A 26,318-nucleotide genomic window follows, 5' to 3' on the forward strand; every position below is an offset into this window, starting at 1 on the left:
TAAAAACCAATTAATTGTATGTTTTCAATGGGTAATTAGATGGGCATATGAATTACATAATAATAAAACTCTGAAAAAAGGAATAAATAGAAGTCTGGGATAAAGTTTCAAGAACAGATTACCCGCCTCTTTAAAATTTCAAGGAAAATGTATAAAAAAATAGAGCTAGAGAAATGAAGTATATAAAGACACAAATGAGATTCACTGGTTAACTAAAAATGAAGTTTATCTTTTCATCCCCTTTCTAGACCATTGTACATGGCACATGGTAGTAAGTGCCCAATGAAAGTCGCCGCTGAATTGAACCCATTTTTTCCAGACTCCAATATATAATTACATTTTATTTCCTCTTCAAAAGGAAAAAGTACTTAATAAGGAACTGCACTTGAATCTGTTGCTGCCTACATCCAACTGCTGAACAACTCATGGCAATACATAACAAGACTCTGCTATCCAAAAGATCTAGGGTCACTGATGGTGAAGGGGACAGAGAGATGCTGGGAAGGAATTGGAAACATTACCACATACCTTCAACCATTTAAAATGTGTATTGTAGAGTATCCCTGTTTCATCTAGAAACGTGTAGTGTACTTTTAAAGAGATGGCCAGTTTTACAGAAAAGATGTTCTAATATTTATAATTCATTACCAAGTAGTGAGGCTACATTTTTATTATGGGTTTAATGCCTACTTTAATTTCCTCATTCAAAATTGGCTATTCATGTCATCTTCTGATTTTCTCATTAGAGTATTGTCTTATTATCGAAACATATATCAAGGCTACTTAGTCAAATGTTGTAGGATGCCTGAGTGGCTCAGTCAGTTTGAGCGACTGACTCTTGATTTCAGCTCAGGGCTGTGAGATAGAGCCCTGCATCCATCTCATGCTGGGTGTGGAGCCTGCTTAAGAATCTCTCTCTCTCCCTCTCCTTTTGCCCCTTCCCCCTCTAAAAAAATGTTGCAAAAATTTCCCAACCCGTTTGTCATTTGTGTTTTTATTTCGGTTTTATGTTTTATGTAGTCAAATCTTTCCATCATTTTTTCCTTTCTGGTTTATGTCTCCGTATTATGTTTCTAATGCCTTCCCCTCTTAAAGATATAAAAGGTGTTTAACCTAGTTTTTAGGAGAAAATCACAAATTATAACTATATTGAGAACAATTTCACCAAACAGATGGTAAGAAATAAAAAACTAGTAACACACTGTGTTAAAGACACTGTGAACAAACAAACAGCTTCTGAGGGTCCTAACAGGAACGTACATTGGTATAATCCCTCTGGAAAACAAGTGGCCAATGTTCGAAAAATTCTAAATGAACCTATCTTTTGAGCCACTAATATTTCTTCTCAAAATGTATCAGTGAAGATGCACTTGCACACCTATAAAATGACATGTAGGGCAGCCCTGGTGGCCCAGTGGTTTAGGGCCGCCTTCAGCCCGGGGTGTGATCCTGGAGACCCGGGATCGAGTCCCATGTCAGGCTCCCTGCATGGAGCCTGCTTCTTCCTCTGCCTGTGTCTGTCTGTCTGTCTCTCTCTGTCATGAATAAATAAAATCTTTAAAAAGAATAAAAAATAAAAAGACATGTAAAATGAGAGCCATGACATCACTGTTTGTATTAGTAAATGAGGAAACAACCTAAATGCCTAGCAGCAAAGGACTAGCTAAATTATAGCACGTCTAGGCCATGGGATTCTATGTTGCTACAAAAAATACTGAGGGCGCTGTCTATATACTGACGGATGTGAAAAGATCTTCAAAATGTTTAAAGTAAGTGTATAAAGTTTGTAAGATTAAAAAGGCAAGGTACAGAGTACTGTGTATGCATCATTTATGTAAACAAAAATAAAGGTAGAGGGCTTAAGAATATTTTTTTATTTGCTAGCAAATCCATGAAGAAACTGGAAAGATATATACAAGGACACATACAATTACAGTGGTCAGTTGAATGGAGGGAGTGGAGGGGGTAGGGGTAATACCAGGTAGATGGGACATAGTATATCTAGGTGTACTATGTACAGTCTTATTTTTGAACCATCTGACTGAATATATTACATATTTTTAAATTATATATAAAGGTCCTTTCCCCAACCCAAGACATATTATTTACATATTTTCATATTTACCTGTGCTTTTTTAAAAAAATATTTATTGTTTCATTTTCTATCTTTAATTCACCCAGTATTTCTTTTGGTTGCTCTTCTTAAAAAAACAAAATTCAGTGGAGTAAATTTGAAGATCTACTAACTGGCTTTATTAATTCATGAATCTGGCAGTATCTCATCTAGCAGGTAGAGAGGCACTCAAAGGAATTGTACAAAATGGAAGGTTTTTATAGGAAGGAAGGTGGGGCAAGAAAATGATAAGCAAAGAAAAGAATTGTTTCAGGCAAGATAACCTTCTCTTAGGGGAAAGGGCAGGGAATGTTATGATGCAGATGACCTCATCTTCTTTCAGGAGATGGAGAGGGCCCACTGACAGATTACCTCATTGGTGCTTATCAGAAAATTCCTGATTGGCTAGTTAAGACTTAGATTTCTGGGGGAGGTTGAAACTGCAGTTGGATTAGGTGTTAAGGCCTGTTTTATTGACTTGGGGCCTTCACCTAAGTGATACCATTTTGGCCCTGTGGTTTTCTTTTTGATGATCTTCTTAGGCAAAAATTAATCCCCTTTGCCCCAAATCAGCTGTTTAGCCAGCTACTGAAATTCATTTACTCACTACTGCATCCTCTCCCCACAAATTTGAAATGCCATCTTCATAGACCCAGGTTTATTTCTGTACTTTAAATTTTTTCATTAATTTTTCTATCAATGTTCTACAAGAAAGTTTCAATTATTACAGCACTAGAATTCATGTGCTCTTATGTTACACAGTATTTTATTTATTTATTTATTTTGTTACACAATATTTTAAATTTATAGGAAGAGAATAAAGTTAACATACATTTTCATGTATTTTCCTACAAGTACTCCATCATTACTTCCTCAAAAAACAAGAGTTGAGGGGTGCCTGGGTGGCTCAGTTGGTTGAACAACCAACTCTTGATTTCAGCTCAGGTCATGATCTCAGGGTCCTGAGATTGAGCCCCAACACTGGGCGCTGTGCTGGGCTGGGCGAGGAGCCTGCTTAAGATTTTTCTTTCTCTTGGGCAGCCCAGGTGGCATGGCTCAGCAGTTTAGCGCCACCTTCAGCCCAGGGCCTGATCCTGGAGACCTGGGATGGAGTCCCATGTCGGGCTCCCTGCGTGGAGCCTGCTTCTCTCTCTGCCTGTGTCTCTGCCTGTGTGTGTGTGTGTATGTGTGTGTGTGTGTGTGTGTGTGTGTCTCATGAATAAATAAATAAAATCTTAAAAAAAAGATTTCTCTTTCTCCCTCTCCCTCTGACCCTCCCCCTGCCCCCAAAGTGTATGTGCACTTTCAAAAAAAGGTGGGGGAGTTGACTAGTCTCATGTATTTATTTCCCCATTTAAACTTTAGATTCAACTATAGTCAAGTCCCACTTTTCCCTTCCTTCCTCAAAAAAAAAAAAAAAAAAAGCCCAATTTGGGAGTGATTTGTTCACCACCACAGGAAACCACTCAACTTAATTATAGTTTCAATCTTTTCCAGAAATGTGACCTTTCAAAACTCAATCTGAAATTTCCTGATCAGCACTAAGGGAGGTAATCTGCATGATAAAAAAAAACCCTAAAAAAAAAAAAAACAACCCTGCTGTTTCCTTCCACCCAAAAGACATCTGGCCAGAAACCTTTCTTTTCTTTTACTAGTAACTTCTTGCCCGACCCTCATTCCCACAAAGACCTTTCATTTTGTACAATTTCTCAGAGCATCACTCTTCTTGCTAGATGGGATGCTGCCCAATTCATGAATTGCTTAAAAAGCCAAGTGGATCTTCAAATTTACTTGATTGAATTTTGTTTTTTAACAATTCCCATTATGGTTTTTTAAGAATTACATTAAATGTGTAGGTTAATGTGGAGATAAATGACAATCTTGTATATCAAGTCTATGCCTTCAGTGGGTGTCTTCATTTATTAATGTCTTCTATTATATTCCTCAGTAGAATTTTGGAGTTATCTTTATATAGGTCATGCAGATTTTAAAAGTTTATTGCTAGGCACTTTGAATTTTTGGTTGAAATTGTTGATGGACCTTTTCTCATTATATATATTTACCAACTACTATTGCTTAAACATGGGTACACTATTGATGTTTGTATTTATAACTGGCCATATTATTGAAACTTCTTCACTAGAGCTAATTGAATTTGCACTTGATTTATGCCCATGTTTTAAATCCTGATCATTTGTCTTGGGTACTGGCATAATTTCAGGGCCTGACCTTAAATCATATACCCAGAGGTAACTAAGGAAGCAAATGCCATTTAATATGATTTGCTTTTAAGTTAGAGGAATCTTTCTCTGAAATAAGAAAGGATTTAAGAGATGGTTTTGTTTTCCTAATCATAGAACTAGAGCAAGGTTATTCAACATGGCACTACTGACATTTGGGGCCAGGTAATTCTTTGTTGTAGAGGACTAGCCCATGCTGGGATATAATAAGAAATGTATATTTACTCTGTATTCCCTTTCCTGGACAGGTCCTGAAACCCTTGTAATTTCCTAAGTGACAAAAGTGTTAGGGACATCTTTTGTTATAATATTTGGCTTTTGTCCCCTGTTCCTGAAATAGCTCCAGAAGCAATAAAGGTGAAAGGAGCCTCTGGTTATTTATAACAAGCCCTTAACAACCAAATCTGATTTATGTTAATAAGGTGAAGTTTAAGGAGCCCTTAAGGATGAGCCCTGGTTACCAGAGGAACCAACCAAGTGATGAGAGGGTTAGAACTTTTACCCCACCCTCTAACCTCTGGAAATGGGAGGTGCTAAAGATTGAGTTCAGTCACCACTGGCCAATGATTTAATCAATCATGCCTACTTAATAGAACCTCCATCAATACCCTAAATGAAGGGGTTTGGAGGGCTTCTGGGTTGGTGAACACATGGAGGTGCTAAAACAGTGACAACACCTGGAAAAGACATGGAAGATCTAGGCCGCTCCCCCATACCTTGCCTTGTGTATCTCTTCTATTTGGTTGTTCCTAAGTTGTAACATTTATAATAAACCAGTAATTGTAAGTAAAGGATTTTCTAGAGTTCTGTGAGTTGTTCTAGCACATTAGTGACCCAAGGAGGGGGTCATGGGAACCCCCAACTTCTAAGAAGTTGGTGAGAAGTACAAATGATATAACCTGGAGCTCACAATTGTTTTCTGAAGTAGTAGACAGTTGTGGAACTGAGACCTTAAAATGTGTACTAAATGTAGGAAACCCAGCTGGTGTCCAGAATTGGAGAATTGATTAGTGTGGGAAGAACCTCTCCTATCTGGTGTCAGAGGTACTGAGTATAGGGGACACAAGGTTTTCTTTTATGTGCACTGCAGGATATTTTGCAGTGTGAAACTGAATAAAAGAAACTTCATTTAAAATGGGGTTGGAGGGATCCCTGGGTGGCGCAGCGGTTTAGTGCCTGCCTTTGGCCTGGGGCGCAATCCTGGAGACCCGGGATCGAATCCCACGTCGGGCTCCCGGTGCATGGAGCCTGCTTCTCCCTCTGCCTGTGTTTCTGCCTCTCTCTCTCTCTCTCTCTCTCTGTGACTATCATAAATAAATAAAAATTTAAAAAAATAAAAATAAAAAAATAAAATGGGGTTGGAAGACCAGGAGAGGGAGCTCTCATATCATACCACTTATTGCAGCCGGTTGCAGGTCCAAAAGGAAAACAATAAAACAAACCTATTTTACTACTCCAGCAGGAGGAAGAGTTTCTCCTTGCTCAACAACAGCCCAGCCAATGAGAGACTTCCAAAACTCAGTGAATGAAAAGCCACACACTTCAATCTCCCAATTAACTCCAATGGACTTTTGGTTTACAACAGCCCCTCCCAACTCCCCCCTTTCCTCTAGAAAAGGGCTTTCTCCTCCTTTGTTCTCCAGACTTGCCTGCAGTTTTGCCATACACTGCTTGTCCCAAATTGCAATTCCTCTGCTATTCAAACATATCTTGCTGGCAAAATAAGTGGCTGTTTTATTTTCAAGGTCAACAGCATCCCTGGACTCTACCCACTACTGCCAGTAGCACCTCCCCAGTCTCAACAACCAAAAATAGGACAGGGGGGCAAAATCATCTCCAGTTGAGAACCACTGGACTAGAGGAAGGGTTTATATAATTTTCTCCATCTAGTACTAAGGATACCCAAATCACCCTTAATTCCTTGATGTTTAAGAACATTAGAAACTGCCAACTATTTTACATATTTTATTTATTTGAGAGAGAGAGAGAAAAACATGAGTGGTGGGAGGGGCAGAGGGACAAGCAGACTCCCCACTGACTGGGGAGCCCTACATGGGGCTCAATCCCAGGACCCTGAGATCACGAGCTGAGCTAAAGTCAGATGCTTCTACTGAGTATTTACCCCAAAGATACAGAGGCAGTGAAATGCTAGGACACTAGCACCCCAATGTTTATAGCAGCAATGTCCACAATAGCCAAACTGTGGAAGGAGCCTCGATGTCCTTCATTGTGTATATATATACACATACACAAAGGAATATTACCTAGCCATTAGAAAGGATGAATATCCACTATTTGGTTCAATGTGGATGGAACTGGAGGGTATCATGCTCGGTGAAATAAGTCAATTGGAGAAGGACAATCATCATATGGTTTCACTCATATGGGGAATATAAGAAATAGTGAAAGGGATTATAAGGGAAAGGAGGGAAAATAAGTGAGAAAAATTAGAGAGGGTGACAAACCATGAGACACTCCTAACTCTGGGAAACGAACAAAGGATAGTGGAAGGGGAGGCAGGCAGGGGTATGGGGTAACTGGGTAATGGGCACTGAGGTATTATACTATATGTTGGCAAATTGAACTTCAATTTAAAAAACAAAACAAACAAAAAAAAGTCAGATGCTTAACTGATTGAGCCACCCAGGCTGCCAACCAACTATTTTAATAAATTGTTGGCCCTAGAAAATAATCAAGAATTTTTCTTAACAGGACTGGGAAAGGTGGCCCTATGCTACAAGATAGTGGGGCATGCTACAATAACTAAAATGGTGATATTAGAACTATAAAGGGCAGATCAATAGAAGAGAATAGGAAGTCTGGAAGTAGAACTAATCATATATAATTTGCTGTATGTGGAAGACAGCATCTCAAATCAATAGAAAAGAATTGCTATTTAATGAAATATAATGGTTTTACTCACTAATCATTTATGAAAAAAATGATTCCTTAAAAATATAAACCATAATAAAAGTATAAAAAGAACTAAGGGGGACACCCAGGTGGCTCAGTGGTTGAGCGCCTGCCTTTGGCTCAGTGCATGATCCTGGAGTCCCAGAATGGAGTCCCACATAGGGCTTCCTGCATGGAGCCTGCTTCTCCCTCTGCCTATGTCTCTGCCTCTCTCTCTCTGTGTGTCTCTCATAAATAAACAAATAAATAAATAAATAAATAAACAAACAAATAAAATCTTAAAAAAAAAAAAAAGAATTAAGGATCTCGAGATGAAAAGGTCTATTTGGCCAGAGAGAGAAACTCAGGAAATTAAGAGATGTTAAAATATAAAAATTAAATTAAGGACTTCCAGGAAAATAGGATACATGTACTTTTCCTTATTCAAATAAAACCCCTGTTTAACTAAAACGTTATATATAAAACAAACATAAGAAGACTCTAAGAAAGGGTGAGAAGAAGGCAAACAGAGATCTTGAGACCCAAGGAATGATACAGGCTTTCTTTTTGCGCTGTCTTTCCCAGGCTTGGAGTTGAATAGGCTAGCAACGTTGATATAACAATGGATATAGATCCTACCCATAAAAGCCCTAATAAAAGCCTGCTCTGTAGACGAAAGACAAGGAAAGGAGCAGACAAATAAGACAGAAAACTTTTAGACAATAACCACTCTAGTACAACCAAACACCACACAAAACACTGTGGCCCCATTTCCTAATTACTAAACACTAAGCAAGGAGCCTAAACTTTTCTACCCATATGAGACTGGAATGAGGTGTCCTAATACCCCACCAGAGTGGTATCAGAGAAGGTCAAGTAGGGAGCCAGGTTTTTCATCCCTGACAGCAGTGTATGAATCCTTTCCTTACAGTGACACTGAAAACCACACTGGGAGCAGAAATTTCCATCCTCACCCACCAGTAACTAGGAGACCCATGCCTTGGGTAGCAATGGAGACACAAGGGAGAAATGAAGTTCTACTCCCACCTTAGAGTAACAAAGCAGCACCCTTTTCTTCTGCTGCTAAAGCAATGTCAAATTAAACCAGCTAAAGCAAAAAAAAAAGTGTAAATCAGATTCAGAGTTTCATAATATAATATGAAAATGTCCAGGTTTCAATTAAACACTCATCCTACCGAGAACCAGGAAGGCCTCAAACTGAGTGAAAAATGAGAATACAAAGATGACAGAAATATTAGAATTAACTGGCAAAGACCGAAAGCATCTGTGATAATAATGCATCAACAAGAAACTAAACACGCTTGAAACATGAAAAAATAGCCTTAATGGGGGGTAAAAAAAGAAAAGAAATTTATAGAAAACGTCAGCAAGGAAACAGAAGATATGAAGAGGAACCAAATGGAAATTTGAGAACTGGAAAAAAAAAATAACCAAAATGTAAAGCTAAGTGAAAAGATTAGGGAGAACAGAGCAGATAGATAAGAATCACTGAAACGGATGATAGAACAATAGATGTCTACACCAAGATATTTTAAAAAAATCTTGAAAAGCAGCAAGAGAAACATAGCATCTAACTTATAGGGGGAAAACTACTTAAGTGACAGATTTATCATCAGAAACCATGATGATACATCATGGCAAGAACAAAGTATCACTGTATTTTTCAAGTACTGAAAAGAACTGCCAACCCAGAATCCTATAGCTAGTGAAAATATCCTCCAGGAATGAAGAGGAAATTAAGATACTGAAAAGGAAAACTCCGAGAATTTGTTGCCAACGGACCACCTTAAATGGACAGCTAAAGGAAATTCTCTAAACAGAAAGGAAATGACAAAAGAAGGAATCTTGGAACCTCAGGGAGGAAGAAACAACAAATAGAAAAGCAAAAATATGGGTAAATACAATAGATTTTCCTGTTTGTCTTAAGTTTTTAAAATTATGTTTGATGGTTTAAACAAAAATTATAACCCAGTCTGATATGGTTCTAAATGTATGTAGATAAAATAATTTAAGACAATTACATTACAAATAAGGGTGGGTTAAGGGATATACAGGAAGAAAGGTTTTTTTTAAAGTAGGCTCCATGCCCTGCATAGAGTCCAACTCAGAGCTTGAATTCATGACCCTGAGATCAAGACCTTAGCTGCTACCAAAAGTAGGACACTTAACTGACTGAGCCACCCAGGCACCCTGAGGAAGGCTTTTATATCTCACAAAACAGGTAAAATGACAAGTAGACTATATATGCGTGTACCACTAAAAAAAGCCGTACAAAGAGGTATTCTCACAAATACTATAATTAAACCAAAATGGAATTCTAAAACATGTTCAAGTAATCAATAGGAAAGCAGGAAACAGAAAATAGAAGAATGAAAAATATAAACAAAACAAAAAAAATTAAGTGGCAGATGTAAGTCCTAACATAGCAATAATAACAGAAAATGTAAATGGTCTAAATAATCCAATTAAAAGTGAGATTGACAGGGACGTCTGGGTGGTTCAGTCGTTGAGTGTCTGCCTTCAGCTCAGGGCATGATCTCAGAGTCCCAGGATCAAATCCCTTCAGGGAGCCTGCTTCTCCCTCTGCCTATGTCTCTGCCTCTCTCAGTGTGTCTCTCATGAATAAAAAATAAAATCTTTTAAAAAAGTGAGATTGACAGAGGGTATTAAAAAACTATGACCCAATTCTATGTTGTTTATAAGAAACTCACTTCAAAAATGATAGAGGCAAGTCAAGAATAAAAAGATGGAAAAGAAATACTATACAATATTAAGTAGGAATGGATATATTATTATCAGACAAAGTAGACTGCAGAGCAAAAACTTACCAGAGGGGCATATTACATAATGTTATTACATACAGGCCTAATTCCCCAATAAATCTTAGCAATTGTATATATGTACTAAACAACAGAGCTTCAAAATATGTGAATCAAAAACTGATAAAAGTGAAAGGAGAAATAGATAAATCCACTATCCCAGTTAGAAATTCCAACACCCTTCTCTTTCCAATTGATAGAACAACTAGACAGAAACTCAACAAGGATATAGACCTCATCAAAACCATTAAACATCAGAATCTAATTGTCCTTTATAAAACACTTCATCCTATAAAGCAGAATACATTATTTCCAAGTGCCCCAGAACATATACCAAGATAGACCTTATTTGGGGCCATAAAACAAACTTCAACTAATTTAAAAGACTAGAAATGATTCAGTGTATTCTTCAACTACAATAGAATCGAACTAGAAATCAAAAGCAAAAAACAATAGGAAAATCTCCAAACATTTGGAAACTAAACACACACTGAAATAACCCATGGATCAAAGAGGAAGTCTCAACAAAATTTTTTTCTTTTTTTTTTCAACAAAAAATTTAAAAATACATTGAATTGAATGAAAATGAAAATACATCATACAAAAAAAAGAAAATACATCATACCATAATTTGTGGGATGTAGTTAAAGCACTGCTGGCAGGGAAATTTATAGCAGTAAATGTACACATTATAAAAGAAGATGTACAGCATGGTGACAATAGTTAATACTAGTGTATATTTGAAAGTTTCTAAGAGAGTAAATAGATCTTAAAAGCTCTATTCACAAGAAAAAAAATTGTAACTGTGTGGTGATGGATGTTAACTAGACTTATTTGATCATTTCATAATATATACATATAGTGAATCATTATGTTCTACACCTGAAACTAATATAATGTCAATTATCTCTCAATTTTAAAAATTAAAAACAGAAGAAAAATTTCTAATCAATCATCCAAACTCTCACCTAAAAATCTAGTAAAAGAGCAAAATAAATGCAAAGCAAGCAGGAGGAAATAATAAAGAGCAAATATCAATGAAATGGAAAACAAAAAAATAGAAAAAAATCAATGATACAAAGAGTTGACCCCTGAAACATCAATAAAATTAACAAACCTCTAAGGTTGAAAAAGAAAACAGAGGAAAGATACAATTACCAATATCAGTAATGAAACAAGAGATCATGACACACCATGTGGACGTCCAAAGAATAATACTATGACCACAAATTTGAAAATGTAAAGAAGGGACGCCTGGGTGGCTCAGCGGTTGAGCATCTGCCTTTGGTTCAGGGCATGATCCCCAGATCTGGGATTGAGTCCCACATTGGGCTCCCTGCTTGGAGCCTGCTTCTCCCTCTGCCTGTGTCTCTGCTTCTCTCTCTGTGTCTCTCATGGATAAATAAATAAAATATTTTTTAAAAAGTTTAAAAAATGAAAATGCAAAAGAAATGGTCCAACTCAAAACATACAAACTACCATAAGTCACTAATACGGAATAGATAATTTGAGTAATCCTATAACTGTTAAGAATTTACTCATAATTTTAAAATTCTTAAAAAAACAAATCTTGAGGTCTAGATGGGTTCACTGGAGAATTCTACCAAATGTTTAAAGAATTTCTTTCAGAAAATAAAACAGGAGAAACACTTCCCAACTTAATTTATGAAACCAGTATCATTGTTTGATTAAAAAACAGACAAAATAAAAAAGAAAGCTGCAGACCAGTATCTCTTATGAATATGAATGAAAGAATAAAAAATCAAACAAAATACAAGAAAATAGAATTTGGCAATGTATAAAAGGGTTATAGACCACAACCAAGTGGGATTTATTCTAGGGATGCAAGGTTGGTATAATATTTGAAAAAGCAATCAGTGTGATCCACATGACCATATTACCTAATGAAGAAAAAGCTTTTATAAAATTAAATACTCCGTTATGGTAAAAGTCTCAAAAAGCTAGGAATAGATGGGAACATCGTCAACTTGATTAAGGGCATCTATAAAAAAAACTACAGCTAACACCATACTTAATGAGAAACTAGATGTTTCTCCCTAAGATTGGAAAAGAGGAAAGATGCCTGCTCTCATCACTCTTATCCAATATAGTATTAGGACTTTCAGCTACTACATTAAAGCAAGGGGGGAAAAATCTAAACTGGAAAGGAAGAAGTGAAATTTTCCCTATTTTCAGATGACATCTCCAAAAAAAAAAAAAAACCCTTCCTAGAATAAATGAGTTCAGCAAGGTCATAGGATACAAGATAAACATACAAATCAATTATATTTCTGGGATCCCTGGGTGGCGCAGCAGTTTGGCGCCTGCCTTTGGCCCGGGGCGTGATCCTGGAGACCCGGGATCGAGTCCCATGTCGGGCTCCCGGTGCATGGAGCCTGCTTCTCCCTCTGCCTGTGTCTCTGCCTCTCTCTTTCTCTCTGTGTGACTATCATAAATAAATAAAAATTTAAAAAAATTAAAAAAAAACAAAACAAAATCAATTATATTTCTACATACTAGCAATAAATAAGTGAATATGAGATTAAAAATACAGTACCATTTACAATCACTTTAAAAAAAGAGATATACTCAGGTGTAAATCTAACCAGAGAAAAAAATCCCAGTTGATCAGCACTCTGTCTTTTGTAAAACCCTATTATCCACTGACATTTCCCAAGTCCCTTTGTAAAAAGGACCCATATAATACTTCACTATTTTTTAATGCTTTTTTTCAGACTCTAAAAGACATGGACAGATTGGATATACAGATGACAAATAAGCACAGGAAAAGATGTTCAACATCATTAGCCCTTAGAGAAATATAAATAAAAACCACAATATGATATCACTATTTGCAAGAATGGCTAAAATGAAAAATAGTGATAATACCAAATGATAGTGAAAGAGCAGAGAAAGTGGATTACACATACTTGCTGATGGGTATGTAAAATGGTACAGCCATTATGGAAGACAGTTCGGCAATTTCTTATAAGATTGAATATACAACTACCATATGATCCAGCAATTGTACTCCTGGGCATTTATCCAAGAGAAATGAAGACTTATGTTCACAAAAAAACCTGTACATAAATGTTCATAGCAGCTTTACTCATAATGGCCAAAAAGTAGAAACAACACAAATAGCCATCCATGGGAAAATAGTTACATAAACTGCAGTACATCCACACCATGGAATACTATGCATCAATAAAACAAACAACTGATACAACAATCTGGATGAATCTATGGAAAATTATGCTGAGTGAAAAAAGCTATTCCTAAAATATCTCATATTGATTTCATTTATATAACATTTTAAAAATTACAAAATTATAGTAACAGTTGCTCTGAAGGGGCAAAATGGAGCATCCCTGTAGTGATAGGACTAGTCTATATCTCGATGATCAATATCAACATCCAGTCTGTGATACTGTGTGATAGTTATGCAAGATGTTACTACTGGAAGAAAATGGACAAAGGGTATGTGGAATCTTTATTACCTCTTAAAACGGCATGAGAATCCACAATTATGGCAAAATAAAAAGCTTAATTAAAAAAATTAGGATATTTTAATATCTATAAAAACTCTTAGAAAAATAAAATGTAAATAAACTAGGAAAATACTTCAAGTACAAATATCAAAGGGTTAAAATACTGTAGCTGCATTATCAATAAGAAAAAATAAATACCATATTGGAAAACTGAGCAAAAAATACAAACAAGGAATTTATTCAATTCTCTCTCACACACACACACAAATATAATTACTCAATAAATAATTCAAAAAGAAGTAATCTTATTAGTAAAGAAATGTAAACCAAGATAATGCTGATATTATTTCCACTGTTAAGCTATCAAATTAAAAAACAAACACACAAAAAGGATAATATCCAACATATTTAACACTGTAGGGAAATGCACATTTTCATAAAAATGACAGCTACCTCTGAGAGCCTATTACATGTCAGACAAGGTTCTACGCATTTCACCTATATTAACTTATAGAATCCTATGAGGTAGGATTGTTGAGGTATGTGCTGAGCACTTACAGATGAATAAACCAATCACTGAGAGGCTAAAATAACTTGCCCAAGGTCACAGAACTACTAATGAACAGAGCCAAGACTCAAACACTTATTTCCTAGATTTTTTAAAATAACAGATATGCATTATTTCTATTTTTTAAATTTATTTGAGAGTGAGTGTATTATTTCTAACACCAAAAATTCATTTGTATACAATTAAAATGATGCCCTTCCCAAGGCAGTAACAAAATATTCTAGCATAATTATTTCAATGTTCCACTTCATCTCTTCATGTCCTACAATGCTATACCAATGAAAATTGGTTCTATCACAACTATGATTTATAAATAACTTAGTTCTATATTATCTATAATCTTAAAATTTTTTTTCATTTTGGTTGTTCCCAAAAGCTCTGAAATTATTACTATGAATATCTAATTTAATAAAATACACTATAATATAAAATGTATTAATGTGTATTAATTTATTGATACATGTATTAATTTATTAATAAATTATGTGTTAATAAATGTATTAGCATCTTAGCACATTTCCCAAGTTCTAAAATATCTACAATAAAATCAAGTTTACATGGCTTATAAACCAGAACTCTATTAACTGCATTTTCGTTTAGTAAGACCTTAAATGCCTTCTCATTAATGTTCAATATAGGTCAAATGTATTTTATTGAATCATAATTATTTAGAAACTGGTAACCCACCTGTGTAAGATGTTTCTACCAGCCAAAATATTTTATCATTCTCCAATCATGCCATAGAAGTGACTTATTGCATTATTAATATTCTCTAAAATTTTACATCACTCTAAAACCACTTTCCTGTTCTCTTGTACCTCCTGATAAATTACATTTCAGAAGTTTTATTTTCAAAACGGAAAACAGAACATATCAACAGACTGTGAATAAGAATAAACTTGCTAAAAATGAGCATTAAACAATTGATCAAAACATTTCAGTATAACTCTTGTTACTAAATGCAGATTTGTCTCGACTGCTGGTTCTCAAAAGGTTGTAACTTTTTTCAAAACAAACATTCTTTGGTTCTTTTTTTTATATAAATTTATTTTTTATTGGTGTTCAATTTGCCAACATATAGAATAACACCCAGTGCTCATCCCGTCAAGTGCCCCCCTCAGTGCCTGTCACCCAGTCACCCCCACCCCCCACCCACCTCCCCTTCCATTACCCCTAGTTCGTTTCCCGGAGTTAGGAGTCTTTCATGTTCTGTCACCCTTTCTGATATTTCCCATTTTTTTCTCCTTTCCCCTTCATTCCCTTTCACTATTTTTTATATTCCCCAAATGAATGAGACCATATAATGTTTGTCCTTCTCCGATTGACTTATTTCACTCAGCATAATACCCTCCAGTTCCATCCACGTCGAAGCAAATGGTGGGTATTTGTCGTTTCTAATGGCTGAGTAACATGCCATTGTATACACAGACCACATCTTCTTTATCCAGTCATCTTTCGATGGACACCGAGGCTCCTTCCACAGTTTGGCTATTGTGGACATTGCTGCTATAAACATCGGGGTGCAGGTGTCCCAGCGGTTCATTGCATCTGTATCTTTGGGGTAAATCCCCAGCAGTACAATTGCTGGGTCGTAGGGCAATATCAGATAAAGGGTTAGTTTCCAAGATCTATAAACATTTTTTGGTTCTAAACCTAAAACTGCAACACCAGAAGGAGCAGTTTGGACTTAATATCTATCACATTTATCAATTACATTAAACTCCAGCAAGAGAAGTGAGTCATATTTGAATTTGAAGCAATCTAAAAAAGAATCTCAAAATCAGTCTTGAATACTGTGCTTCTCCACTGGGGAGCAGAGTTCCAACCACATGTGCGGGCTACCCACCAAAACTGAAGAAAACCATTGGTTGTGTGGCAGTTGTGCCACTAGAGGCTCAGTAGCAGGAGTGAGGGGTAACGCTACAAATGCTGTGTTCTCCACTGCAGAGACAGCACTGAAATTGCACTTCCACTGATGAATGAGAACCCTGTGGCAGTTGCAGACTCAGTAGCAGAGGTGATAGCAGAGCCAAAAACAAAAGGCTGGACGCTGTCACCCAGTATGATGGGACACTGCATGTTAAGGTGTTGGTAAGAGTGCTGGTACTCAGCCTTGAAGCCCCTGTAATCACTGCAGGTTGTATGAGAGAGCAAGTATTGCCCAAGTTTAATTTTGGTGCACTTATTCTAAATAGAAAAAAGGTAAAAAAAAATCAATATAATAGTTCTGACACATTAAACGACAGCTAGATAACATAGTCACAACAAATTAAGTTTCAAATATGAACAGTTTGTGAGATTTTGTTCTATAGGTTTTCATCTCAATATGGAAGGGAAGATAACCAGATATTACAAGCTATTAGATACTAACAGAATCAGGGAGAATTCCAGAGAGAATACTCCAGCTTTTCATTGGACCACCAGGTACTACCAAAAGAAATGGCTGGATCCATCTGGATTTACATTTAAAGGCATGAAGAGGGATCCCTGGGTGGCGCAGCGGTTTGGCGCCTGCCTTTGGCCCAGGGCGTGATCCTGGAGACCCGGGATCAAATCCCACGTCGGGCTCCTGGTGCATGGAGCCTGCTTCTCCCTCTGCCTATGTCTCTGCCTCTCTCTCCCTCTCTGTGTGACTATCATAAATAAATAAAAATTTAAAAAAATTAAAAAAAAATTTAAAAAAATAAAAAAAATAAAGGCATGAAGAGTGCTCCCTTTCAAATTCTGAAACGCAAGAGGGAAGAATGTATATTATAATGATCTCCCAAGAGAGAGAGAGAGACACTTAATCAAGTAGCCTGATTTCAAGATGATTTATGTCCAAAACTCAGTGAGCACTCCTCCTATGGCTCACACAAAATGAAGGGAAATCACAGATCAGAATTCAATGTGCCTTGTGCCTTAAATCTTATATGGCTTCAATTTATAAGACTATCTTGGAAATGAGGGGTATAATTCCAAATAGTTGACTTAGAAATACCATACCATTTCTTTAGCCCTTCCATACTCTAAATGGAAAGTTTATCTTTGAGATGATGACCTTTGTCACCACTAAAAGAATCAAACTGTACTGCTCTTACCCTAACAGAAAACCCAGTTTCTTCTGTGGCAGGAGGTGATAACAACTCGTATTCCAAAGCTGAATGGTTTGGTCTGTGAAGCTGGAGCTGCGTTACTGAATGAGAACAGGGCAGTAGAAGAGGTACTTACTTATTTACTGGTTGGGGTAGAGTCCTAAACTTAAACCCTCTTGCACCAGGTGTAGAGAATGTAAACCCGATAGCTGAAGTGGTGGTTACTGTCTTTGCAGGGTCAAAAGTGAACCCACCTGAAGGGGTACCAGTTTCTCCAAAATTAAACCCACTTATGACTCCAAGCCCTCAATGGGGGCAAGAGAGGAATGGAAGAAAACACACTTTAGAAATCTCAGTGAGAGCTACAAGTCAAGATGGCGGAGAAAGCCACACTGGAATCACTCCCCATACTCCAAACTCCTAGAAATATCAGTTTAAAAGTACTTCATAAAAAATAAATAAATAAAAGTACTTCATAAAAACATTCTTGAAAAAAAAAACATTCTTGAAAGTACAAAGCAGAGTTTTTGGAGACAGAAGACAATTTTTCAGGGGCCAAACAGAGAAGGAATTCGTATTTCTATGCAGAAGCTAAAGCTGCTTAGCCCAAGGGGGAGACATAAATGAGGTATGTGTCCCTAACAGCTGGAAATATGCTGGGTTACGGGTATGATCTGAGGCCATAGGGCAGGGCTCCTCAATCAGCAGAGGCCTAATGAAGCTTAAATCTGAGAAAGATCTATGGGAGAATGGAAAAGGCAATGGAAACATGTAGGAACTCCAAGCTGGTGAAGAAGATAAGCACAGATGGCTCAAATTCCATTCATCTGTATGGAATAGAAACTTCAAGCTAAAATGCTAACATTAAAACTGATTAGGATCTGATGAAACCTTCAAGGCTCAAGTAAGTTGCTCAGGACATCATGTAATGGAGGTGCCTCCTCCACTTCCTAGGTCACACAAGGTCAGAAAAAGCCCCGGGAGAATTAACTCATTGATAAGAATTATAAAACATCAAAGTAAGCAGTCTATAGCCCTAAAAAAAGAAAATTCTCATTCAAGGAATTAGAGATAACAGAGCAAAATGAATGCCACATTGAAGTATATATTTAGGGATGCCTGGGTGGCTTAATGGTTGAGTGCCTGCCTTTGGCTCAGAGCATGATCTCGGAGTTTCAGGATCGGGTCCCACATTGGGCTCCCTGTGAGGAGCCTGCTTCTCCCTCTGCCTATGTCTCTGCCTCCCTCTGTGTGTGTGTCTCTCATGAATAAATAAGTAAAATCTTTTAAAAAAAGAAGTATATATTTAATATGTCTAAAGAGCTCAAGAGGGCAGCCTGTGTGGCTCAGTGGTTTAGCGCCACTTTCAGCCCAGGGCATGATCCTGGAGACCCGGGATCAAGTCCCACGTCGGGCTCCCTGCATGGAGCCTGCTTCTCCCTCTGCCTGTGTCTCTGCTTCTCTCTCTCTGTCTCTCTCATGAATAAATAAATAAAATCTTAAAAAAAAAGAGCTCAAGAAAGAAATAATATCAGGGATCCCTGGGTGGCTCAGCGTTTTAGAGCCTGCCCTCAGCCCAGGGCATGATCCTAGAGTCCCGGGATGGAGTCCCACATCGGGCTCCCTGCATGGAGCCTGCTTCTCCCTCTGCCTATGTCTCTGCCTCTCTCTCTGTGTGTCTCTCATGAATAAATAAATAAATAATCTTTTTAAAAAAGGAAAGAAATAATATCCATAAAACAAACAAGTGAATGTGAAAAAGAACCAAGGAGTATCCAAGAAATAGATATCACTATTAGAAATAAAAAACTCAAGAGAGATCTAAATAAATTAGACACAATTGATGAGGAAAAAAAAATCAATGAACTGGAAGAGAGAACAGAAGATATCCACCAGAATACAGACCAAAGAAAGTTATGGGAAAGAAGAGAGAAATTAAGAGATAAGAAGAAAACAAAAGAACATCTTCAATATATATCCAGAAAGAATATCAGAAGGAAATATATAGAATGGCAAAGACAATACTGAAAGAGTTAATAAAAGAGTTTGCTAGAACTGAAGAAAAATGAGTCCTCAGATTAAAAAGGCCACCAGGTGCAAGCAGACAACCCCTCCCCACCGCCAACACACACACGCACACACGCACACACACACACATATGAATGTAGCATGTAGCTTAAAATTTTTCCTACCTAAAAAATTTGAAAAAAAAATTCACATTTGAACTAAAAAATGCATTTTTGTCATTAAGAATTTGGCATCAAAGATTCTCTCCCTTCCATTCCATTTAGATCTTAAATCTTTCATATTATGCTTTTTCATTTTTCAATATGTTTTCCTTAACCATTTTCTGACAAAAGTGTTTTAAAAGTCTTCCTTTATTATTAGGGATTGTCAATTTCTCTTTATAATCCCATTGCTTTTTGTTTTTTATATATTTCAAGACTATGTGGTTACGGCATAGGTTCATAGTCAATAGCCTCTTTGAAGATTTTTTTCCTTTAGTTACTGTGAAATGTCTGTTTATTACTAAACTGCCTTAAATCATATTTTGTATGACATTAAGGCTGCCTCACAATTTTTCTTTTGGTTGGTATTTGCCTCATGTATATTTTTCCATCCCTTTGTTTTCAAACTTTCTGAGTCATTTTAAGTATAGTTTTTGTAAATAGCAAAACTGCAAAATTTTAAATCCAATCTAAGGGTCTCTTAATAAGTGAGCTTCATTTATTTACATTTATTGTACTACCCATATACTTAGACTTACTTCTTCCATCTTATTTTGTGTTTTTTATTTGCCAGAGTATACATCTTTTATCTTTGTCTGCATATTTGAATTGATGGAATTTTCCCTATTCCTTTTATTTTTCCCATGCTTGTAAGTTGCATATTCTATTAATTTGTATGAGTTTTTTTCTTGAATTCTTCTTTGTAACATACAGATCTACATTCATGTTTTTCTAACAGTCTGAAATTAATCCGTATTCCCAATTTTTTTTTAACAAACAAGACCTTAGCACACTTTAGCTTCCCTATGTATATCACTGCTTTATTAAAAAGTGGAAAACATGGACGCCTGGGTGGCTCAGCGGTTTGGTGAATGCCTTTGGCCCAGGCGTGATCCTGGAATCCCCGAATCGAGTCCCATGTCAGGCTCTCTGCATGAAGCCTGCTTCTCCCCCTGCCTGTGTACTCTGCTTCTCTCTCTGTGTCTCATGAATAAATAAATAAAATCTTTTAAAAATTAAAAAGAAAAAGAAAAAGTGGAAAACAAGTCTATACTCCCTATACATGGCTATGAGTAGAAATAGCTGTCTCTGTCATGATGAGTTCCTCCAGCCAACCTCAATTTCTCTTCATCCACACTGCCTGACTATAGGAGCTTTAAAGTTGACAAAACTACAGCTTTTTATGTTGAGCCCAGGTTACAGTTCTATCTTGGATGCCTTAAACACAAGCACACATGTTCTAAGAAAGAAATACTGGTTGGTAAAGGATTTCTGCAGAAAACCTACTAGGCCCCCATAAATCATTAGAGCTCATTGAAAAAGTTCCTAGAAATGGGCAGATGCTCCCTACCAGGACAGTCCAATCTCAATAGGGCTTACTGAATTAACTCAACAATTGGATAGGAAAAAAAAACATTCAATGAGTCCTGCCCATCAGACTGTACTAGTCACTTAAATGCACTGGAACCTCGGTGTGCTCACCTCTACAATTCGGGCAGTTCTGCTAAATGAGTAACCAAAATGTTTTTTAACAATAAGTTTATAAAGGGCCCTCCTTGTCTGATTTAATTTAATGTAAAGTGCTGTATGAAAGCTTTCCAGTATGTAATGCTGGGGTTCTCCTCACTGTCAGTGAAGAATCAGCAAATCAGAGATATCAGCCCTCTCGTAGCTGGCCCAGGGAGTGAACATAAATTGGATTTCAAATTACAATTCAAAAAATTACCATACATCTATCTAATTTATCAGCATGGAGATTATCCTATGTATTACCTATCATCATTTATTGGTCCTAGGAGTATTCTGGGTCGTAGAAAAACTGAATGGGGACCAACAAATTATGGTAGGTCATTTTAGGACACATCTTTTACCACTTAAGTTCTTGAATCTCTTATGTAATATAAAGGGGGAAAAGATAAAAGATAGCATTTATCAAATCAGAAACTCCTTATCTTCCAATTACCCACAACAAATCATGAAGGCATTTTGATCTCCATTCTATAGTTAAGGAAACTGAGTCTCTGAAATACAAAGTCACTTCCCCAAGGCCAAGTGAAGGAAATGGTCACAATACTTCCATTTTGATATTAGCATAAGCAATGCATTATTAGAAAGGAGTCTATCTTGGGATCCCTGGGTGGCGCAGCGGTTTGGCGCCTGCCTTTGGCCCAGGGCGCGATCCTGGAGACCCGGGATCGAGTCCCACATCGGGTTCCCGGTGCATGGAGCCTGCTTCTCCCTCTGCCTGTGTCTCTGCCTCTCTCTCTGTGACTATCATAAATTAATTAATTAATTAATTAATTAAAAAAAAGAAAAAAGATTTAAAAAAAAAAAAAGAAAGGAGTCTATCTCAATGACAGAAACAAAATAAACTCAAGCTTGAGTACCTATAATAAGCTATTTCGGCACAAATGTTTAGAGGCTTCTGTCCCATAAAGTATAAATGATTTGGGGGAATCATTCATGCCATTATTCCCCGATATCACTTGAAGAAATGATGGTCAAGCAGTGACTAGCATAGAAGCTCAACCATGAAATTTGTTAAAACTGTTTCCTACCTTCTCAGAAGCAAATAGACTATTCTTCCTTGGAGGCAACATTCCCCCTAACCTGTCTGGTTACTTGACAACCATCAAGTTCCACTAATTCACTTCACCTCAAGAACATCATGACTAGGGGTACCTGGGTGGCTCAGTGGTTGATTGTGCCTTTGGCTCAGGTCGTGATCCCAAGGGTCCTGGGATTGAGTCCTGCATCAGACTCCCCACAGTGAGCCTGCTTCTTGCTCTGCCTATGTCTTTACCTCTCTCTGTTTGTCTTTTATGAATAAATAAATAAAATCTTTTAAAAATTCATGACTAAGTGATCTGGCATGATTAGTCACATTATAAAGCCATCTCTATAAATAGCAATGTCTGATAACACGTATGATTCTTTAACATATCATTAATTACCAAAACCTAAAGAGAGAGGCAGAAAAGCAAATGAAAATACAAATTCACTGAAGAAACTCCTTGTTCCACCATGAAAGCCTCCCAGAAAGTAGAAAAATGTAAGCCTCCAAGTATAGTAGGTGCTTTACTTGCCACTGAATAGTTATGGATGCCAACTCTAGAATTAGAAACTAAGTTACTAATGTTTTATTCTAAATGTTTGAGTCCCAGAAGAGAAATGGAGAGGGACAGGTAAAATTTGCCCAGCCATTTTTAAGGGAAATAGGAAGGGGTCAAAATTGTAATGATGATCATTTTATTTTATTCCACAATAAAATACAGGGTTACTGAAAATGGTACATTAGCTATGAGTTCATATTAAACATCTTAAGCAGTATAACTTACCAATTTTCTTTCACATTAAGTGCTTTTCTCTTCCTTCATCCAATAATATATCAAAGCTATAAGGTCAGAATCCTATTTTTTTAAGAGTCAGAAAAAAATTTTCTTTAAAAAAAATCCCAAAATTAAGACCAACTTTCCAAATATGAAAAGTACAACATTGTAGAAGACTATAAATTGCCATGAAACAGGTCTCTTTCTTAGTAAATGCCTCTTACAAAATTGGAAAAGGGAAGAGACTAGAGGTGGGATCAAAGGGGGAAGGTGGGCAGAAGGACTGGAGAGAGGAAGAATCTTGGAAGCCCTGAGAAAGACGAAAGAGCAAGCAGGGTGTATGTGTGCAGGAGGGAAACTTATGAGTGGGCAGACGTGGAAGACAGAGACCCAAATAGAAGGCATGGCTATTCGTAAACTGGGCATCTGGGCAGAGATGACCCAAGATGGCAGAGCATTGAGTGGGGATGGGGGTTGGGAGAAAGGGGAAGAACAGTGTTAAGGGGAGAAGAAAGAGAGTAAAACACTTGAGAGCTAATCAAAGAAACAAAGGAAAACCGGCATTCAAATGCAAAAAGAAAGCCTCAAAGGCGTACCCAAATGAATCCTCCCCAAAACACTGGAGAAGTAGAGCAAAACACAAACAAAAAGACCCCAGAGACTTCTGAAGCACAGTATGCAAAAAAACCTTACACAAGCATGTAAATAATAGTAGTCATTTAAAAATTTCAAAAACTATCATTTTACAAGGAAAAATAGATCTGGCTAATATAACTTAAAGTTTATTTTAAAAAATAAATCTCACTTTTCTCAGTGCTTCATTCCACCAAAACCATGGCATCAAGTATATGCCTTTGAAGAATAAGCATAATTCTTATGCTTGCCATTTTTGACTGTGGTAACATATTGTATATTTTATCATTTTAACCATCTTAGGCATACAGTTCAGTGGCATTTAGTACGTTCACAATGTTGTTCAACTATCACCACTATCCACTTACAAAACCTTTTCAATGCCAATACAGAGTTTGGCACTGAAAAATAACTCCCCATTCCCCACTCCCACAGCCTCTGGTAATCTCTATTTTATTTTCTGTCTCTATGAATTTGTCAATTCTAGTAACTTCATATTAGAATCATACAGTATTTGTATGACTTATATGAATATATTTGTATACTCAAAACTACCTAAATGTTCAATAACAATAGGGAGATTTTTCTTAATATATGATAGAATACAGCAATAAAAGCAAACTTTATCTATATTTAGCCTTTTGGATAAATCTCAAAAACAATGGTGACCCAAAAAAGTTGCAGAAGAGTAAGTTGCAGAAGACAAATATGGTACACTGTATGTAAATATTAAAGGGCATACAAAAGAATAGATTACAAATCATTTATGGCCATTCACATTTGAATGCACATAAAAACATACATAGAAAAATATATAACAACTTCAGAAGAACAATTTTCCCCAGGATAGGAAGGAAATGAGACTGGGAAGGGGTACAAAGAGTTAGCCATAATGTTTTACTTCTTTAAAAAACATAACCTAAAGAAAATATGGCAAAATCTTAACAACCATTACATCTTTGGTTGGTACATGGATGATGGTGTAGAATAGTCCCTGTACTTTTGTCTGAAATACTTTATAATTTTAAAAAAAGAAGGACTAGTTAATGTTTTAGAATGGCAGAAAATAAGACAATATGTGTGCTTTGAAAAGGGAGATGCACTAATAAAGGCCAATTATAGCTTTTATTCTCCCAATTTAATTGGCTCCTTTATAAAAAAGTTTTTTAATTACAAATGAATATGCACTCATACAATCTTTGGAAAATATATTCATAAGGAAAGCTAATCAGCCTGAGTGTTATTATGGCACTTGAATCTGCTCAAATCTGCTATGGTTCACATATCTTGTAAAGTAAATCATTTTGAAAATGTCTACACTTATTAGTTAAAAAATGCATCCAGTCTAATTCATATGTACAATAGATATTATGGTTGATCACTGCTGCTCTGGCAACAGAAAGCTAGACGGGTAAATTCATACATCTAATTGGGGACAAAATCTAGCATCTCAGGTCTAGATCCCTGGCCTTCCTGTTAGGATTCCTCTTGAGTTTCATGGAAGGTAAAAATTATATAAATGATTTTAAATAACCCAAACTTTATAGTGCTATTTTAAAAAAATATTTTATTTATTTATTCATAAGAGACAGAGAGAGAGAGAGGCAGAGACACAGGCAGAGGGAGAAGCAGGCTCCATGCAGGGAGCCCGATGCAGGGACTAGATCCCGAGACCCCAAGATCACGCCCCAAGCCAAAGGCAGGGGCCAAACCGCTGAGCCACCCAGGGATCCCCTAATGTTACTGATAACATGAAATTACTGGAAATGAATTTTCTGTGGTTAGACTGAGTAAATTATGGCCATCTCACTCCTATGGAACATTAGTATGCTTTTACTAATAAAAAATTTGGAAACTATCCACCTGGGCACCTGGGTCGCTCAGTGTTTGAGTGTCTGCCTTTGGCTCAGATCATGATTCCAGGGTACTAGGATCGAGTCCGGCATTGGGCTCCACACGAGAAGGCTCCTTCTCCCTCTGCCTATGTCTCTGCTTCTCTGTCTCTCATGAATAAACAAATCTTAAAAAAGGAAAACAATCGACCACATAGAAAAAAATTCCCAGAACAGTATTAAATAAAAGGAACAAAACCTATCTATATAAGCAAGGATTAAGAGAATTTAAAAATATGGGTACATATGGGGCCACTGGGTGGCTCAGTCAGTTAAGCATCTGCCTTTGTCCTGGGATGGAGCCCATGTCCTCAGGCTCTCTGCTCAGTGGCGAGTCTGCTTCTCCCTCTCCCTTTGCCCCTATGCCTGCTTGTACTCTCTCACTCACTCACTCTCTCTCTCAAATAAATAAATAAAATCTTTTTTTTAAAATATGGGTACATATGAATAAAATAGGAGGGAACAGAAATAACAGTTATATTTTTGCTGTAGAATTGGAGGAAATTTTTCATCTTTAATTTCTTTTAATGCTGGCTTAAAAATTACGTACTTAGTGTTTTCAAACAGTTGTTCTATATATTATAGAAGAATTAGCTAAACTAAATCTCTTTTTCATAGCTATAAACTTTTAGGTGTATTTTTTATTTTTTAGATCACTCAAGTCAGTAGTCGAAAGCCAGAAATTCTATAGCCTCTGCAAGTCAGAGTTCTCTTCCTGTTTAAACTTCTGCCTCTAGATCTGACCTGCTATCAAGAATATTAGACTTGATTAAGTGAGTTCTATTGCTGAGATCCATTTACTGACAATGTGATCCTGGGCTAATCACGGAAATGCTGTAATGTTTGTGTTCTATCCCTAAGTTTCTGTATTTACAAAATTCTCCATGGAATTCAAGTACTCTAAGATTCACCTCAGATCCAGGGCTCATCCCCTACTTGCCTACCTCTTAAATCCTGGGGAAAACAGTGCTTAGCACTGGATTCCACCTTGCTAGGGGCAATTGTATCCCCAAAGATG

At 36.7% G+C, this 26,318-nt stretch overlaps 1 protein-coding gene across 6 annotated transcripts in view; it reads right to left on the minus strand.

Moving 5' to 3' along the window:
* Nucleotides 1-26,318, minus strand: part of NUP62CL (nucleoporin 62 C-terminal like) — a 98,698-nt gene that overhangs the window by 47,642 nt on the left and 24,738 nt on the right. The window contains exon 3 of one of the 6 annotated variants that reach the window (XM_055337398.1): nt 22,785-22,856. The exons of the other annotated variants lie outside the window; for them this stretch is intronic. The gene's annotated coding sequence lies outside the window, so the exon portion shown is untranslated. The remainder of the gene's footprint in view (nt 1-22,784; nt 22,857-26,318) is intronic. 6 annotated transcript variants of the gene reach the window in all.

The sequence above is a fragment of the Nyctereutes procyonoides genome, unplaced genomic scaffold, assembly GCF_905146905.1.
Source record: "Nyctereutes procyonoides isolate TBG_1078 unplaced genomic scaffold, NYPRO_anot_genome, whole genome shotgun sequence".
NCBI classification, from domain to species: Eukaryota; Metazoa; Chordata; class Mammalia; order Carnivora; family Canidae; genus Nyctereutes; species Nyctereutes procyonoides.